A 19,037-nucleotide genomic window follows, 5' to 3' on the forward strand; every position below is an offset into this window, starting at 1 on the left:
ATTACGCACAAGGAAAACACATGGCAGTCTTTTTATCTTTTATAACAACTAGTCGACATATCGACTACACACTAGCCCTAGAGTTATCTGACCAATACACACTGGTCTGCTGTCCAACTTTTGGTGTTCTACTCAAGTTCTAGCTTGTTTACTTTTGGGCAGAGATGAAAAAGGGGGGGGGGATGAAAGTGTTACTTTTTTTTCTAGGACTGGTTACCCGAATGCTAAGTGTAGTCATTTATTGTAGATCAAGAAATCTTGATCTCAGTATGGCAGATTATACGCCAACTCTTCGGTACCTTCTATCAAAGATTTAACTATTTGTTTTAGTTGAAACTATTTTAAAAATGTATCTCTAGATTCTCCTGTTATTAACAAATTATAGTTTAGCGCTAATGAGTAAATTGAAACCACTAAATATTGACTTAAAACGCTTCAGATTCCCACTACAAACTAACTAAAACTAAGCACAGTGCGCGTTGTATACACACAACTACGTGACTCGGGGGGAATACGGAACTACCCCATTGAGCAACGTAGCATTAATAGATTAATGCAATACTTAAATACATACATATGATATGTTTATGTTTTCTACTTACGACAGTGAGAAATACACAATGCACTAATTTAGTATAAATGAAATAGGCAAAATACACTTGATAATATCCAATGGAAATAGCACAAAAGTAATTAAGATGGAACTTGTGATTAAGTTAGGCTTACCAGTTATTCCTCTAGGAGTGAGAATAAATGATATAGTCCAGACTCTTTTTTTTTTTTATTTTATTCAAAAGAAAAGACATAATATATTATTTTATATCAATAACAATACAAAGAATATTTAATAAAAACAAATTTTGTGAAGGCATAGTTTCAAAAGCACAATTCATGATTTTCATCATGGACATCGAGTAGACTTTTTTTTTTTTTTCAAAGAAAAACACATAACATTAATTTATATTAATAATAATACAAAGAATATTTCATAACAACAACATTTTTGTAAAAAAATAGCTTAAAAAAACATTCAAGGATTCCAGCATGATCTTGGAGTAGGGTGCAGCAAAGGTCCATAAAATAAAGACACCAAAGGTCCATAAAGTGATGACATCAACGGTCCATAAAATGATGACAGCAAAGGTCCATAAAATAAAGACAGCAAAGGTCCATAAAGTGATGACATCAACGGTCCATAAAATGATGACAGCAAAGGTCCAGAAAATAAAGACAGCAAAGGTCCAGAAAATGATGACAACAAAGGTCAAGAAAAGAATGGTAAAATCCATTCACAAATTTAATGAAAATTTTCCTAAAAATAAATATTCTCCTCAATTATTATTATTATTTTTTTAATTATTATTTTTTTAGATATTTTTTAAAAGACTTATGAGTTATTTAAATTCATTATTATTATTATTATTATTGCAACAATTTTTCCCTTAAGAACCTAAGACAAAAGACCTCCATCTTATATCATTAGGAATTCTCTGGGGTCTGCTAGAGTTACAAAAATGTACATATAATAAAACAAATTGATTTCTATAAAAGTAAAGAGCACAAAGTAAGTATGTGCATGAAGAGCTTAAAAATTAACTTTTTGAATATAACTCATTTTCAGATTAAATTTAATAAATTAAGAAAAATATGTTATAAATCAATCTTGTCCATATTGAAATAGTGTGTTTTTTTTTTTTTTTTTTAACATTTCTATAGTCCATTTGGTCCATTATCATGAATTCATGTCCTGTTTGGGCTGTCTTGAAAATTTATTTGTTTGGTCAAAGGGATATAACCAAAAGAAATTTTCACCTTGCATCTTCCAGTCCTAAATTGTCTCTCTTGTTGAAAAAAAATTAATAGGTAATCTTTAGTATTATAATTTTAAAGCAAATGAATAATGTATTTAATACATATACATGCAAATTGGTTAATAGTTATCACTTATACAAATACACACACATACATTCAACTTATTTTCTTCATTGTTTAAATACACTTTTGTAAATTGATATTTATGATACAAAAGGAATTTTCCAATTCATTAAAAAAAGGAATCCTTAAAAAAAAAAAACAAAACAAAAAAAAAAAAACATGTAAATACAATGGATCAATATAAAATTACATCTGGGGTCAGCCTTTATAGTGTTCAATTTGGAAATTAACTATATTGCTATAAATGTTATCCAAATCGGAGTTATGTTTTTATTGTGTAATTGCGTGAATGTGTCTGTGTGTGTATTAAACACTATTCCTAATTCCTTCACCCATTTTATTCTAAGCTCTAAATTTTCTTAGAGTTTATGTCTAAGTGCTGTGTAAATGTTTTCAGCTTTGTGGTGCATTAGATTTTCATTGTTTTGTAGGTGTCTGGTTAGTGATCTGTAAAAAGGATGGATGTGGGTGCCGAAAAAGTGAGGTATGTTGTTTTGGATGGGGAGAATTTTGTTGAGTCTTAAACCGAAATAGTATAAGGTTAAAGGGAAGTTTTCAGGGCACCTAACTACCCTACCGATAAATTTTAAACGAAGTGCTTTAATTTTTGTTTGATATCTTGTAGGCTTATCCCCCCTTCTTTTTTATCTTGTATTAGTGTGTTGTGTTTGATACTACTGTATGTGTTTCTGAAAATAAATTTTCTAATAATTTTGTATTTATTTTTTATGAAGTTAGGAGGTGGTTCTACACTGTTGGCCAGATACAAAATTTTGGGCACTATCAGGTTGTTTACTATAATGGCCCTTCCAAAGATTGTTGTACCCATGTATTGAAATATTTGTATTATTTTCTTTATCTTATCTGCTATTTCATCCCATTGTTTTTTAATGTAAATTGCCGGGTTTTCGGTCCACACAAAAACCGCAGATTTTAATCTCTTTTTCTACCCTAAGCCTAAAAGGGAGAACTGGGGGGATATTCCACCTACCTAACCCCATTATGACTGATTTCTGGATATTAATTTTGGACCCGCTCGCCCTCCCGAAAAGTGTAAATTTCTCTATTATTATTTTAACGTCTTTTTCTGAAGATGGGAAGAGGGTAGTGTCGTCTGCATATGCCTTGATTTTAACTACGGGATTTAGCCCTGGGATTTTAATACCTATAAATTCTTGGTCTAAATTGAGGCTATCTATTAGGGGTTCCAGCGGCGCCTTCGACATAGAGGTCACGGTTCCAGACAGAGGGTGTATAAAAAAGGAATCCGACAAGAGTCGCACCTTGAAGTGTCATGCGGCGCGTTGACCCGGGTAATCTCTTTGATCAAGAAGAGACGTGGGAGGGGGGAGGAGGGAGATTGGTTTGCATTCCACCCAAGGTGGTGTCAACTGCGACCGTCAGACATCCGGCGGATAAGACAAAAGAGACTGTGTGTTTATCTTTACCTGATCAAGGGCAGATAAGTGAAAGGATGCGGCCTAGCTATCTCCAAGGTGGTAGACTGAGTCTAGCCGGGAGAGGGAAAGGTGGGGCGGGTGGAGAAATTGGGGATAGAGCGGGGAAATAACTAAAATAAAATAAATAAATAATGATAAATAATAATTAATGCTGTGATAAAATTGGGTGACTCTGACAGCAAGCTTTTGACTTGTCACAATGTCTACAAAAATCAGTGTCAACCAGTGATTCTCTCAACCCCAAAGTTCATACCATTTTGCAAGAATATCGCTGTTTTTACCGAGGTTTATAGGTTAACCAAAAAAAAAAAAAGCAGCAGCGGGATGAAAATTTGTTGACCTCGAGCTGGATATCATCAGGGCCAGCCTTAGGCCTATGCTGCCGCAGTGGACCCCGAAGGTTCAAAAGCTCCGCGCTTATTCTGGGTGTAAATTATTAAATTAAACCATTATTATTTATAATAGGGTTTCCGTGGTCTACTGAAAATCTCCTGAAACTCATAAAAATGACCTTAAAAAGACAAAATTGTCATTTTGGGGTGTCAATCAATATGGTAAACGCCAGTCCTAAGCGTGATATAACAAACGGCATCGTCAGCTTTCATTTAATAAAAATGTAATGCAAATACGAATTTATTTTCTAATACAAAATCTTTATTTTCACTTATTATCCTTATCCCTATCCTTACTGGTCCGCGCGCAATCCATTTCACATAGGGCCCCGCAAATATTAGGGCCGGCCCTGGTTGTGCAAGTAAGGCATAGGCAAGCTGTGTTATGACCATTTCCTATGTTTTGGTATGGGACAGTAGACTTCGAAGCTTAAACACATTGCAATAATTCACCAGTAAAATAATAACAAAGTAAAAGCTACCTACTGGTGTGCGCAATTCAAATGTAAACAATTCTATCATCGTTTCATAATGGATCAATGTACAATAACATGGTGCGCAAATGTTTAATTACACCAATTGAACCATTAAAACTTTTTCTTGTTATCGAAGAAAAGTCTTAGTGTACTGCTGTGAGCCTAGTGACGTAAGCGGTGTCAAGTTTTTTTTCCCATGGCGTCATATAGAAAATTTCATTCATAAAACATTCTAGCCAAAATTAATTTTTCGATAATGAGCCATTTTAAAACCGATATAACGGTCGACTTCGAGTTTTCCCGATGTGGCCACTGAGTTGAGAATTTTGTTCTCACTATAATGCACATACCGTGAAATTTTAAAGAAAATCGTTATAGCCGTTTTCGAAATAAAATTTATATATATTTATATATAATATCAGGTGGCGAGCCTCGCTCGGTTAAATAATTTCCTAAGAAAGGTTATATACCCGAAGTCATTTTGGGAATATTTTTGTAATTACGAAAATGAACGATTAGATAAAGACTACTATTCTGAAGAGTTGCTTTAGTGCTCTGTTAGTTCTAAATGTAATTGTACATGGCGATTAAATATAAAGTCTCTTAAGTCCTCCTACAGTCTAGACTCTAGACAAACCACAGCTCACGTCCGTCTTAGAGTTTTGCAATCCAATTTTAGCGTGAAACTATTGTAGGCTTACTATTATTGGCTTGGAAGAAAGTCTTTGCAGTGTAATTTCTTAGATGGTTACGTTTAGACATTTAATTATGGAAATAGTATATTCAATATGGCTTTAGTACGAAACATCAAGTGACGCAAATATCTACCTTATAGACAAAGTAAAATGGTGCATTTTTTCTTAATAGACTTAAATCATTGCATTAGTTTTCTAAAGAAACGTTTCCGTGGTGCACCACTGTTACGCCGACCACCTTGCCTTTGGAATATGTTCGTCCCCATACGGGATGCGTGCCCTGCCCAGCCTGACTGTCGGACTATAAGAAGATCATACCGGCTTTTGCCATCCATTTATCCCAGAGGTGATACAGCCCGTGGAGGGATATGGCCTGCTTTTACACATCCCTCCATTCAGAACTCTGCTGGGCCACGCCCTAACCCCAAGCTTTTTACCGAGGTTTATAATTAAATCAAAAGAGGCTGCAACGTACGCAAATTCGTTAACCGCTAGCTAGATATAATGTTCAGGTTGAGCAAGTAAGGCGTAGATGTTATGACCATTTCCTTTGTTTTAGTAGGGGACAGTAGACACCGAAGCATGAACACATGGTAGTAACTCACCAGCAAAATAATAATAATTTTAAGGCTTGTCTTCGAGTCCGAAGATTAATAAGAATTGCAGTATTTCCCGTGGATACGCAGCCCCAGCTGTGACCTACATATTTTGCCACATCCAGGGCAAACATAACCATTGTCCTAAGGTTGTCGATTAAGATTTTCTTTTGGTCTCAAATGTGTATCCGCGGCCTTTGTATAGAGGGAATTCTTTAAGTCCGTTAGTTACGCTGGACAGAGCAGTATCCTGTATGCCAAAGGCAGTCTTTTTTTGGTGAGCTAAAAAAGTGGTCGACGTAACACCGAAACGCTTTAAAGACCAGCTTAGGCGCCAACTTGTCTAAGCTGACATAGAAGAGAGCACCTGGTTGCATGCGGTCTCAGAACGAGACAGCTGGAGGTCACCAGCAAAATAAACAACAAAGTAAAAGGTATCTACACCGCTCTACACAATTAAAGTGTAAACACTATTAAGCACTTAAAACACAAATATCAGGTGACCGAGCCTCGCTCGGATGAATAATTTGTTAAGGAAGGATATATACCCGAAGTCATTTTGAGAATATTTTTGTACCAGGTGGCCGAACCTCGCTCTGTTAAATAATTTTGGAAGGTCATATACCCGAAATCATTTTGGGAATATTCTTGTAATTACGAAAATGAACGATCGGATAAAGACTACTAATCTGTTCTGTTAGTTCTAATTTTTCTAATTCTAATCTGAAGAGTTGTTTTAGTGTTCTGTTAGTTCTAATTGTAGGCCTAATTGTACATGTCGATTAAATTTAAAGTCTTTTAAGTCCTCCTACAGTCTAGACAAACTACAGCTCACGTCCCTCTTATAGTTTTACTATCCATCTTTTGCGTAAAACTATTGTAGGCTTACTATTATTGGCTTGGAAGAAAGTCTTTGCAATGTAACTTCTCTACGTTATAGGGTAAAACATGCACTTAGTGACAAAGTAAAATGGCGCATTTTTTCTTTTTAGACTTAAATCATGGCATTAGTTTTCTAAAGAAACGTTTCCGTGGGGCACCTCTGTTACGCCAAACAATATGCTCGTTACCCATACGGGATACGTGCCCTGCCCAGCCTGACTGTCGGACTATAGGAAGTTCATACCGGCTTTTACCATCCATCCATCCTAGTGGTGCTATGGCCTGCTTATACACATCCATCCATTCAGATCTCTCCTGGCCCTAACTCCAAGATTTTTACCGAAGTTTATAGTTAAATCAAAAGAGGCTGCAGTGTACGCAAACTCGTTGACCGCTAGATGGATATTATGTTTAGTGTGAGCAAGTAAGGCGTAGAGAAGCTGTGTTATGACCATTTCCTTTGTTTTGGTACAGGAGAGGTAGACACTGAAGCATGAACACATGGTAATAATTCACCAGCAAAATAATAATAATAATAAGGCTTGTCTAAGAGTCCGAAAATTAATGAGGATTGCAGCCGTGACCTACATATCTTGCCACATCCAGGGCAAGCATAACCATTGTCCGCGGTGCTCGATTAAGATTTTCTTTTAGCGTCTGCGTCTGTCCTCGGCAGCAAATTTTCTTTTGGTCTCAAATGTGTATCCGCGGCCTTTGTATAGAGGGAATTCTTTAAATCCGACATTTACGCTGGACAGAGCAGTATCCTGTATGGGAGACGAATCTCAGACGAACGCATGCCAAAGGCAGTCTTTTTTGGTCAGCTAAAAAGTGGTTGACGTAACACCGAAACCCTTAAAAGACCAGCTTATGGCGCAAACTTGACTTAGCTGACATAGAAGAGAGCACCTGATTGCATGGGGCCTCAGGACGAGACAGCTGGAGGTCACCAGCAAAATAAACAACAAAGTAAAAGGTATCTACACCGCTCTACACAATTAAAGTGTAAACAACTTATTAAGCACTTAAAACACAATAACTAATCATATATCGGCACATTTAATTTCATTACTTTTCTTTCATAGTTCTATAATAAATCAATCTACAATAAGATGGTGCGCAAATGTTTCATTAGGTCTATTGATTCTTTAAAACTCGTTATTGTTTGCAAAGAAATATTATAGTATACTGCGGTAAGCCTAGTGACGTAAGCAGCGTTTTTCACGTTTACGTCATGGAAATTTTTCATTCATAAAACATTCTAGCCAAAATTAATTTTCCGATAATGAGGCATTTTCAAACCGATATAACGGTCGACCTCGAGTTTTCCCGATGTGGCCAATGAGTTGAGAATTTTTTCCTCACTAATATGCACATACCTTGAAATTTTAAAGAAAATCGTTAGAGCCGTTTTTGAAATAAAATTTATATATATATGTATATATATATATATATATAAATATATATACATACATACAAGAATTGCTCGCTTAAGAGTATAGGATAACTAATCATGGACTAATCATACATCGGCACATTTAAATTCATTATTTTTCTTTCATAGTTCTATAATAAATCAATCTACAGTAAGATGGTGCGCAAATGTTTAATAGCAAAGAAATATTTTGTGTACTGCGGTAAGCCTAGTGACGTAAGCAGCGTTTTTTCCCATTTACGTCAGGGAAAATTTTCATTCATAAAACATTCTAGCCAAAATTAATTTTTCGATAATGAGGCGTTTTCAAACCGATATAACGGTCGACCTAGAGTTTTCCCGATGTGGCCTATGAGTTGTGAATTTTTTTTGTAACTAATATGCACGTACCTTGAAATTTTAAAGAAAATCGTTAGAGCCGTTTTCGAAATAAAATTTATATATGATGATATCCAGCTCTCGATCAACGAATTTTCATCACGCTGCTGCCTTTTTTTGTGTTAACCTATAAACCTCAGTAAAACAGAAGTCATGTTCCAAAAGTCACCCAATAAAACCTACTCAGCCCAAAGATCACTGCGCATAGACATCCCTTAAAGTGGTAGATAACATCACATTATCTGGGAAGCATAGTATCAAATGACGCATTGCTTTAAAGAGAGGTTGATATGTGATCAGGGATAGTCGTGCTTTTGGACGCCACCAAGCGAGAGTGTGGCGAAATAAATCGCTCCGCCTGTCTACAAAAATCAGTGTCAACCAGATGTTCTCTCAACCCCTCTATGTGGATCTGAGACATGAGTACTTTATAGAAAGCAACTATGCCTTCTTGAACTACTTCACCAAAGACCGCAATACAAACAGCGATATTCTTGCAAAATGGTATGAACTTCTTATAATCTGACAGTCACGCTATGCAGGGCACTTATTCCGTATGGGGGACGAACATATTTTTGGCAATCTTATTTTTTAGTAAGCTGGAAGGCTGTCGGAGTAACAGAGATGCCTCACAATAACGCTTCTTTAGAATACTAACGCGATGTTTTTAAGTCTCTTAGGGGAAAATGCGCGATTTTACTTTGTTACTAGGTGCACGTTTTACACTATAACGTAGAGATTTTGCATCACTTGATGATTCTTACTAAAACCATAATAATAAAGCTTGTCTTCGAGTCCGAAGATTAGTGAGGAATGCAGTATTTCCCGTGGCTGCGCAGCCCCAGCTGTGACCTACATATTTTGCCACATCCAGGGCAAGCATAACTATTGTCGGCAGGTGGTCGATTTAGATTTTCTTTTCGCCGTCTGCAGCAGATTTTCTTTTGGTCTCAAATGTGTATCCAGCGGCCTTCGTGAGTAACCTCCAGCTGTCTCGTTCGGAGGCCGCATATAACCAGTTGCTCTCTTCTAAGCTGGTATTTGAAGCTTTTCGTGGGGCACCTCTGTTACGTCGACCACCTTTTAGCTCACCAAAAAAAGACTGCTTTTGGCATACGTTCGTCTCCCATACGGGATACGAGCCCTACCCAGTGCAACTGTCAGATCATAAGAAGTTCCTCTATACTCTATACTGTCCATACCGGCGTTGGCAAGGACATCGCTGTTTGTAGTGCGGTCCTGCCATCGTATGTCCATGATGGAGCGCAAGCACCTTTGGTGAAAGCACTCAAGAAATCTTAGTTGTTTTCTGTATAGTGTCCATGTCTTAGAGCTATAATGAATATAATAATTGTAATATTAAATGTCAGAAAGTAACCATTTTAGAAGTTACACTGCAAAGACTTTATTCCAAGCCTATAATAGCCCAATAGTTTAACGCGTTAGAAGCAATGTAAAACGTTAAGACGTGAGCTATGGTTTTCTATAGGCCTACTGTTTGGGGGACTTTCTATTCTAATCGCCATGTACAATTACATTGAGAACTGACAGAACGAAAAAGCAACTCTTCGGATTGATAGTCTTTACCCGATCGTTCATTTTCGTAATTACAACAATATTCCCAAAATGACTTCGAGTATATATCCTTCCTTAACAAATTATTCATCCGAGCGAGGCTCGGTCACCTGAAATCGTTTATTACACCTCGTAATGTGACTCGTATTTTAAAAAGACATAATAGCTAGATTTAGATCTAATCTAGATTTTTTATACCGGTACTAGATCTAGATTTTTTTTACACTAGAGCTAGCTTTTTCCCACTAGATCTAGATTTTTTTTTACACTAGAGCTAGATTTTTTAAACTAGATTTAGATTTAAGTTCTAATTAAAATCACTGTAGAATCTAGATCGGAATACTGTGTCTCCATTTCCTTAAGAATTCTTTAAACTGACGATGGTAGAGCGCTTTTGACAAGATACTGTAAACAATCTTGATGACCAAATTCATGACCTCAACTATTTCGCAGGAAATGATTGGATACAAAGCACTTCTTGGTGTCTTACACAGTGAACGTAAGAATTTTGTCCTTTATTTTGCGCTCAATAATCGTAGTTACCCCTTTTTTTTTTGTCATACTTCTTGCTCTATCAGTTGCTATTGAAATTATTGTATTTCTAATGATTAGTCTTTTTTTTTAGTATTTTTGTACGCCACTAGCTGTATCTTCTCTTCTAGTTGTCACGAGAGCGGTAGCAATCCTGGAAGTTCTTCTTTTGGACCTTGAGAAGACATATACCTAACAACAAGGCCAACTAGTGCCGTGTCTTTTATGTGGCAAGACTCATCTATAGCAAGTGATAAGGCAGAAGAAAGTTGAATAGCTTCCACCTGCAAATATGTTACATTTCAAGACATGGGGGTTGGGTGCGCTGAAAAGCGAGTAAAAGTGGCTCAGAGTTAGAATCGAATCAGAATGATTGTTTAAATGCTTTTTTTCGATAAAATTAATATTTGCTCATGGAACTAAAGAGCTATCTATCTATCTATCTATCTATCTATCTATCTATCTATCTATCTATCTATCTATCTATCTATCTATCTATCTATCTATCTATCTATCTATCTATCTATCTATCTATCTATCTATCTATCTATCTATCTATCTATCTATCTACCTATAGCTATCTTTCTTTCTATCTCTATTTATCTATATATCTCTAGCTATATATCTCTATCTCTATCTATACCTATCTATCTATAGTTATCTATCTACAGTTATCTATCTATCTATCTATCTATCTATCTATCTATCTATCTATCTATCTATCTATCTATCTATCTATCTATCTATCTATCTATCTATCTATCTATCTATCTATCTATCTATCTATCTATATATCTGTCTATCTATCTATCTATCTATCTATCTATCTATCTATCTATCTATCTATCTATCTATCTATCTATCTATCTATCTCTCTGTTTGCTCATGGAACTAAAGAGCTATCTATCTATCTATCTATCTATCTATTTATCTATCTATCTATCTACCTATAGCTATCTTTCTTTCTATCTCTATTTATCTATATATCTCTAGCTATATATCTCTATCTCTATCTATACCTATCTATCTATAGTTATCTATCTACAGTTATCTATCTATCTATCAATCTATCTATCTATCTATCTATCTATCTATCTATCTATCTATCTATCTATCTATCTATCTATCTATCTATCTATTTATCTATCTATCTATCTATCTATCTATCTATCTATCTATCTATCTATCTATCTATCTATCTATCTTCTATCTGTCTATTTCTGGGCTCCCCCCCCCCCCCCCAATTTAGTTTCTTCACATCGTTTATTTTTTCTGACAAAAATTTGTGACATTATTTGGAAAGATTCGCTTTATAACGCTCCCCGACAGACACACAAAACACCCAAACTCGCTTGCACTTTGAGCCTATTCGTAATGGTCTGATGGTTTCAAACTCCATCAATGTTTTAATCACTTGTTAAAAATCACCTTTGGGTCGAGGCTATATATTTATTGCAACTTTTATATAGATTGAATTATTAAAATTAAATTGTGCGAGAAACGCCAAAAAAAAAAAAATAAAAATTCGCGAAATTTAGAGACTTGAGCCCCTGTCCTTCAGATTTAAAGTCTTATGCTCTACCAACTGATATAACCGAGTGTTATTAGTATCAGAGGAAATTACGTACAAAAGTCAAGTGTTTAAAAACTGAGGTATATTCTTTTACTTTACCATATGTCGCCTACAGAGATGTCTGCAAGCGAGACATGATAACCATGGGCATCGTCCAAAGTTTTTTGGGAGGAGATAGACCAAGACAAGACATCATAGAGACTTGCTGGTACGAACTTCGCCGAGTGCAAAAGAAACGAAATTGCACCAGCCAAGAGAAAGAAAAAGAAAGCTGCCCTGTCAGCTAGCCCTAGGACAGATGCATATACATGCACGAACAGTGGCAAGCTCTGCCGCTCTAGAATTGGCTTGATCAGTCACTCCAGATTCTGACCCGTCTCAAGAAGAAACCAAAGCCAGTGACTCAACTGGGCGCATCCATTGTCTTCCGAGACAGAAGGAGCCATATCATGCCGCCTTTAAAAAATAAAACATTTGTATCGAAATTGCGAATAAAAATAGTGTTTGGTAAATGTAACCACTGCGGTTCCGATCATAATCATCAGATGTTATGTTATATATTTATATTCTTCGTCCACGGCAAGTGGTAGAATTTGTGATGAATGCTAAATCAATCAGGGCCCTTGTAAATAAACCATAGATTATAACAGTCTACGTTACTTCGTTTGTAATTGTTATAGTTTTAACACAAATCAATGTTGTAAACAAAGCAACGGTTCTCATTACATTTTTGTATGGCTCTGAGATCTGGGTGCTCTATGGAAGGCAACTATGACTCCTCGAACGCTTCCTCCAAAGGTGCCTTCACTTCATACTAGTACCTTACCAATAATAATGCTCTGCTCGGTGTGCGAGGTACAGGAGCGCTACTTATCAATTAGACAGCTGCACTAGGTAGTACACTTATTCGCCATGGGAGACGACCGCAAACCAAAGGGAGGGTTGTACTTAAAGTGACCCCCGTTAACGCAATAAAGATTAACTCGGGCGCCATTTAGGGCTCACTGGCAAGTAGCTGGCAGCAGATGGTCTGTTGGAGAGCTCTGACGAAGGTCGCGGGACACATATTTGAGGTACAATAAAAAGCTCTTGTATAAGACATGCGCAGAAGACGTAAAGAAAATTTAAATAGACCGCCGGCGGACAACAGCTTTGTCTTCATAAGATGCGGAAAAATATTTAGGTCGCAGTTGGGTTTGCGTAGTCATATGAAACATTGCACTCATCTTTAGTTCTCGGAATCGAAGACATTGTCATTATTATTGTTGGTATTTATATAATCATTGTCTCTCTCTCTCTCTCTCTCTTTTCTCTTATTCTTTCTCTTTTTCTATTTCGGTTTCTTTCTGTCTCTCGCTATATCTCTTCCTCTATCTCTCTGTCACTCTTTTACTCCGCCTCTCAATCTTTCTCTGTTTCTTTGACTCTCTTTCTCTTTCTCTGTCTCTCTTTTCCCTCTCACTTTCTCTGCTTCTCTGTCTCTTTTTGTTTGTGTCTTTCTGTCTCTTTTTTTCTCTGCCAATATGTTTCGTAACTTGACACAAACATAAATATTGAGGAATTCAGCTAAGTACTCACGCACCCGAGCACACACATCTTTGTCGATTTTTAAAATACATTCATAAAAAAATAAACCTTACATTTGATAAAGAATACGTTATTGAATAATATTTTACTGTATTTCTTTTCCTTATTTTATAACATACTTCTGTTCATTGTTTTATTTATATCTCAACAGGAGTTCACCCTCAGGAAACACTGTCATCCCTTGCACTGACAACATTCTCGGCTGCTGTCACAAATCTAGTTCGTTCCAAGTTATGGGCATTTAGTATTGGATACTTTCTAAGTACTTCTACGACCTGGCAAAACAAAAGTATCTACCACAGAACTGGAACAAATCAACAGTCTATCCAATTAACTATGACAACGAACCGTGACAAAAATTCCAGACCACTTCCAAAAGTGTCAGAGACATTTCCAGCTTCCAGACCACCGTACAACAATGTCACTAACCAACATGGTGCAGCGAGCATGCCTTCTAACAGTAAACTGGCATCTAACGAACGTCCGGTGTACATGGACATCCCAGAACTTCAGCAGAGACGCCCAGAACCTGGTGCATACTCTCAACTCTCAGTAGTAGACCATTACGAGATGTTGGCTCCGGCCGAAAGTAGCCGAGTCAAGTCCACTCCGCAGACACCCCAGAAAGTGGTTACTAAGAAATGTGTCTGTTTAGCCGTTGGCTGCATTCTATTTTGCCTGGTTGTTGTTTTGGCCTCTTCACTGGCCACTCTTTTTGTATTAAGGAATAATCTTGACCTGAACTTAAATACGAAATTTTCTTCTTTGGTGAACTTCCAGTCTGCCATTAAGATGGAACTAATCCAGTCTATACAATCACTGTGTAGCAACTATAACGAGACAACAGATTTGACAATTCTTTACTCTGATACATGTTATTGTCTGTACAGAAAACAACTTACTTGGGACTCGACCAGAGAATTTTGTCTCAGTAAAGGACCAGGCGTGCACCTGGTCGAAATCTACGATAAAAAGACAAACGACTTTTTGATTCCCATCTTGCAAGCTTCAGAAACAAATACAGGGAACTGGCTCGGTGGTTCGGACCTGGTCAAAGAGGGTGTTTGGCTGTGGAACTACACAAAGAAACCGATAGAGACCTTTAACCCTACACAATGGGCGCTTAACGTGCCCAGTAATTTCAGATTCAGATTCACCTTAGTGGAGCACTATTTAACCACACAACTCCAATATTCATGTGGAATGACCATTCGTGTACAGAGGACAATGTAAAACCTTTCTTATGCCAGTCTCCAATAATAGGGTCGGAATCATTGTATTCATCCGCTGCCCTTAAGCCCAGTTTATCTGACAATTGTATTCATCCGCTGCACTAAAACTTAATTCATCGAAATTATTATTTTTTGTGTGAAATATGTTGACTCAAAGTCAAAACTAAACACTTACAAATATTTTTTTTAATTATAATTTTATTATATTTTTTTATTTCAATCTATTACTATAACATGGTCTAATTAATTTTATTTAAATTGTATGGTACAATGTTTTTTTTTTCAATGTCAACTCTGTTCACATTTCAATTTCATTAAAAAATGTTTCAAAGTGTTTGATAGTTGGGTTTCGTAGGAAGCGATTCTTTAAATACATTTTATTATTTCACGTTTATTTTATTTTTTTCCAGTCTTCTACAAATCAACTATTAACTAGGACCAATCTAAAGGAAAACTAACAGAATAGTTGATACCCGTGTTACATTATTTTTTCAGTGTCTTATTGAACGGTTTGTTTTACAAACACATTTTACTAATTTCAAAATTCTAAAATCCCCTCCCCCCCCCAACTTTTTTCATTTTATTTCTTTCCTCTTTTAATCGAACGGTCCGCAGCCCAATTCTTTGGCCCGTTAGTTGTAGGCGTAAAGAAAAAAAAAGTCACATTATAACACCTCCCCCCGCATAGCACACAATTCATTCAGTAGCCAACAGCCAACATTATAATGCCCCCCCCTCGCATAGCACACAATTCATTCAGTAGCCAACAGCCAACATTATAATGCCCCCCCCCTCGCATAGCACACTATTTATTCAGTAGCCAACAGCCAACATTATAATGCCCCCCCCCTCGCATAGCACACAATTCATTCAGTAGCCAACAGCCAACATTATAATGCCCCCCCCCCCTCGCATAGCACACAATTCATTCAGTAGCCAACAGCCAACATTATAATGCCCCCCCCCCCCCTCGCATAGCACACAATTCATTCAGTAGCCAACAGCCAACATTATAATGCCCCCCCCCCTCGCATAGCACACAATTCATTCAGTAGCCAACAGCCAACATTATAATGCCCCCCCCCCTCGCATAGCACACAATTCATTCAGTAGCCAACAGCCAACATTATAATGCCCCCCCCCCCTCGCATAGCACACAATTCATTCAGTAGCCAACAGCCAACATTATAATGCCCCCCCCCTCGCATAGCACACAATTCATTCAGTAGCCAACAGCCAACATTATAATGCCCCCCCCCTCGCATAGCACACAATTCATTCAGTGGCCAACAGCCAACATTATAATGCCCCCCCCCCCTCTCAGAATTTTTTTTGTGCATCCTTCAATGAAACTTCCCTTCCAGAGCGCGCGCGCGCGCGCGCACACACACACACACACACACACACACAGCCACACCTTAAATTAAAAAAAAATTGCTCAACAATGACGCACTTCTGATTCACTCGAACAGAAATCTTTTTCGTTGTTGAACTGATCTAGAATGCAGTTCAAATTGAGCAAAAGTATTTCCCATGTCGTAGTTTCGTACAAAAAATTCGAAAGGAAACTTATTCAATAATGACATGGATTTTACTCCTAAGAGATCAAGAGACTATATTTATATATGAAATCCGAAGTTCTTTGTTTTATTGAGATACAAAGTAATTCAGCACAAAATGATTTGAAGTTTTAACAGACCTATGAATGCTTTAAAAAAATGCATATCTTGCTTTTTTTCTAATCAAGTGCAATGAATTTAACTTAGCAAAAGGAAAATATACAACCATTTGCATCTTTTAAGCTGAATATCATAATGTTGATTATATTCCTGCCTTGTATGAATACTTCAATAAATTAAATATTATAGCAGTTTCAGAAGACATTTTAGAACACTTACAAAACCTTGAGATCAACTCTTTTGTAATTGTCCCCTAGAACTAGTGAGGAAGATCCGTTTTCCAGTTGGTTGAATGCAACTGTCTATGAAAGTCCGAGTAAATCATTGACACTAATACAAAAAAACAAAAGCAAAGGAAAGCCTGGTCTACCACAGAAACTCAATGAACGCGTTTTTATTTCATTGCTCAACTTTTCCTCGGTCTTTTCTTCTTAACAAAATATCTTCTGTTGAGAAACAAACGCAGTGAGACCCACTCAGGCTTATAGGACACGTTCAAGTCTATAGGAGGACAAAGAACTAAAGCCTCACAATGGAGGAGAGAAAATACAACCAAGACAAAGTGAACGTTAAAAAACTTGGCTTACAAAGTAGTGAATGAAAAATGTTAGTAAGTCGTAGGCTGTACAATTAGTTATATGTTCATCATACGTTTCTTAGAAGAAGCGACTTTTTAAAAAGCTTCTTTCAACTCACTCTGTCTCTCTGTCTGGTAAAAAGTGTGTACATGTTATTTCTCCCACATGCAATCTCGGATCAAGCTGTCATTGTGCACAATTCTTTCTTGTACCTGACAAGACAAGAATCAATAAAAAAAATTAATTAGCTATTGATAATTAATTATTTTGTTTGGTATCTTGAGCAAGGGAAAGAATTTGTACTTTGCTGAAGTGGTGGTAGAAGCTGAAATAGTCCTCTTTATAAGTTATTGTCTGAGTCTTAGTAAAGATAACATGAAAAAATAGGACTAGACTATTGGTTCTCTTGAGGTCTCTTGCCTCTAAGTCAGCGGTTCTCAACCTTTTTTGCTCGGCGACCCCTTATTATAATCCCCCACTCTGCCGCGACCCCCACCCACACAGCAATAGTAGAATAGACATTAACAATCCATATTTTCGATGGTCTTAGGCGACCCCTGGCAAATCGTCAATTGACCCCCAAGGGGGGTCGCGACCCACAGGTTGAGAACCCCTGCTCTAAGTGAACATTTTTATACATTAAAAAAAAATAAATCATGTAAACATTCACAAGGATACCCCTTTCTTCCCTTCTCCTTTTAAAACTGGCCCAGACAATTGATAGCGCATTGTTAAAGCTAAATACAAATAATTGGTAAAAATATTTCTAATCGCAGACTGATTATGAATAGGTCTACTATCGCACAGATTAATACTAGACTGATTCAAATTAACATATTGGTGCTGTTTGGCTTGTGATCATTCTAGGATCAGAGAGGGTTTTAAATTTGCAATTAAAACAAAAATAATCATAACACCATTCAACTTTTAGTTTGCATCAATGTAATATGTTTCAAACCTAAATTTGTCATTATGCCCCTTAAAACTAGTCTGTTTAGTCATTTTTAGCGGCCCCCGAAAGGGGAAAAGACGCAATTAGTTTTGTGCGAAATGTCTGTCCGTCTGTCCGTCCCGTTTAGATCTCGTAAACTACAAAAGATATTGAAAATCCGACATCACAATATTTTAGACCATTCATAGTTCTGATGCAACGGCTACTTTTTTTTTTCTGAAAGCGAAAAATCTAATTTTTAAAATCAGTTATGCAAGCAGTTTTTTAAAGAGAAAAAGCTAATTAGTATGCATCATAATTTAGACCTAATTTAAAACGAATAGTAATCTTGTAAACTTCATTTTCCTACATTTTCAAAAAATCAGGAACAATCAGCAAATTAGTTCAATTATAAGTCATCAGTTAGGCCAGGGGAGGCGCGGTGGCTGAGTGGTAAAGCGCTTGGCTTCCGAACCGGGGGTCCCGGGTTCGAATCCTGGTGAAGACTGGGATTTTCAACTTTGGAATCTTTGGGCTCCTCTGAGTAAACTCAGCTCTAATGGGTACCGGACATTAGTTTGGTAAAAGTAAAGGCGATTGGCCGTTGTGCTGGGTACATGACAACCACGTTAACAGTAGGCCACAAAAACAGATGAACTTTACATCATCTGCCCTGTAGACCACAAGGTCTATAAGGGGAACTAGTTAGGCCAGGTTCACATCTAACCTTACATTCACTTTCACCTATCCTTTGATCTGCTGGACAGTTGGGGCACTACACAAGATCTGTTAACCTTCTTTCTCCATTCTTATCTCTCCTTTGTCTTTGATATAATTTAATTCGGATGTTTTTCCTGAAAATATTGAAGCCTGCCTGGGTGGACCACTTCGGGGGCCGATTTTGAGTTTGTTTTTCCACACAAACTGTCTTTTGTAACCTTGTTCTCACTTATGTATCGTAGATAATGTTCAAGTGTTTTGTATTATTATAAAAAGGTTCTCTCGCAAGAAAGTATTGGAGAGAAAGCAGGTTCCCCCTCCATCCAGCAAGGGCGTATGGGATAGAACTAAACGCCCCGTCGTAAAGCGTTTGCCTGCGTTC

Source organism: Biomphalaria glabrata, chromosome 4 (assembly GCF_947242115.1).
Source record: "Biomphalaria glabrata chromosome 4, xgBioGlab47.1, whole genome shotgun sequence".
NCBI classification, from domain to species: Eukaryota; Metazoa; Mollusca; class Gastropoda; family Planorbidae; genus Biomphalaria; species Biomphalaria glabrata.